Source organism: Orycteropus afer, unplaced genomic scaffold (assembly GCF_000298275.1).
Source record: "Orycteropus afer afer isolate SDZICR_OR568_19922 unplaced genomic scaffold, OryAfe1.0 scaffold00096, whole genome shotgun sequence".
NCBI lineage: Eukaryota > Metazoa > Chordata > Mammalia > Tubulidentata > Orycteropodidae > Orycteropus > Orycteropus afer.
The window spans coordinates 9,099,652-9,101,831 of NW_006921683.1; positions in this window are offsets into that span (position 1 = coordinate 9,099,652).

Below are 2,180 nucleotides of genomic sequence, written 5' to 3' on the forward strand. Positions count from 1 at the left end.
CATTTAAAGCTCTATCTAGTTCTTACTGCTCAGTTTCCTGAATTTTCTTAATTGGAATCAGGCCTTATTTCACCTGTATGTTATCTTTTCTTGCAGTAAAGACTAGAGGAGCCCCTGAGACTACTGCCCTGAGATATGTTTTAAATTTTGTACTGAAAGCACTCCCAGAGGTGCCTTCCAGCTAAATAGCAGATTTGCTTTTTTTATTGTTGTTAGGTGCCATCAAGTTGGCTCTGACTCATAGCAACCCTATATGCAACAGAACAAAGTATGGCTCAGTCCTGTGCCCTCCTCACAATCTTTTTCATTTCAGCCACTGCCAATTAAGTCAATCCATCTCCATGAGGGTCTTGCCATTTCTTGCTGACCCTCTACTTTACCAAGCGTGATAACCCTCTCTAGGGAATGGTCCCTTCTGACAATATAACCAAAGTAGGTGAGACAAAATCAGGTCATTCTCACTTCCAAGAAACATTCCAACTGCACTTCCTTCAGGACAGATTTAGATAGGTAAACAACAACAAAAAAAAAAAAAGAAAGAAAGAAAGAGGCTCATAAAGCAAGCAATATTATTCGTGAGTACTATGTTCCTTTAAAAAAATCATCTACATGAGACCAAGCAGCCAACATTTACCTAAGGCAAAAATAAGAATGTAAGAGGGGCAAGGAATGGATAGATTAATAGAAACCAAACAACCAGAAAACAAATGATAAGAATGTTGACACACTGTGAATAGTGTAACTGATGTCACTGAATAATATGTAAAGAAATTACACATATTATAATATGTATAATTTGCTAAGTATAATAATAAGTATAAAATTAAACATATATAATATGTATAATTTGCTAATATGTATAAATGCTAAGTGGGAACTTAATTTGGTGTGTAAATTTTCACTAAAACCACAATATTATATTTTAAAAATATAAAAACATATATAAAAAAGCTCAAATCCTGTATTAGCAGGGATTGTACTTATGAAAAATAGCCCAATAATTCAGATTCGTGATTAAGCAAAACCTGGAACCTGCCTGGGTTAAAACCTGTGCTACACTAGTCCAAATAAGGAAATTATTAAGTTTTGTTTTTCTGTCCCTAAAGATCTCTGCCTCTGAACCTCTGCCTTGTCTCCAGACTGGACTGAGTACTCACCAAGCTGTCTACATAGCTGTTGTCTGCAACTGCCCTCAGATACTCCCTGAAGTTGGGTGTTTTGCTTCCAGGATTCCAGGTCCTTCTCTCTGTTTCTCCTCTTTTCCAGCATTCTCCCCACCCCACCCCCCAAAAAAAAACATAGAAAGTAGATTTAGGGACTTTTGCCTATCTGAACTCCCTTGGTGATGCAAATCGTTTGCACTCAGCTGGTAACCAAAAGGTTGTTGGTTCCAACTTATCCAGTGGTGCCCCAGACAAAAGATGTGGCAAGCCCCTTCTGTGAAGATTACAGCCAAGAAACCCCAATGGAGCAGTTGTACTCTGTAACACACAGAATTGCGATGAATCAGAATTGACTCAGCTGCCATATTTTGTTTGGTGTGTTTGTTTTTTGCCTGTCTAAAGGAATCCTTGAGTGGCAAAAAATGGTTAATGCACTCAGCTGCTAACAGAAAGACTGGAGGTCCGAGACCATGCAGAAGCACCGCAGGAAAAAAAAAAAAAAAAGCTTGGTGCTCTATTTCTGAAAAATCAGACAGTGAAAGCCCTATAGAGGACAGTTCTCTGACACACAGAGAGGGTCACCATGATTCAGAGTTAACAACAACTGGATTAGGTTTGTGTTGTTGTTTTTTTTTTGTTTTTTTTTTTTTTTTGCCTCTCTAAAAATGTCTTATGGTGTTGACAAAAAATATTAACTATACCATGGACTCTCAGAAGAACAAACAGATCTGTCTTGGAGAAAGTACAGCCAGAATGCTCCTTAGACATAAGGATAGCAAGACTGACTCATTTACTTTGGATGTTACCAGGAGGGACCAGTCTCTGGTAAATGGACACGGTTAAGCAGAGGGTCAGCAGAAAAGAAAAAAGCCCTCTCCACCACGTAAATAAAACAAACGAGAAGAACCACAAGATAATATCAATTGATACAGAAAAGGAATTTAATAAAATCCAACACCCATTTCTGATCAAAACTCTCAGCAAAATAGGAATAGAAGGGACATTCCTCAACATAAT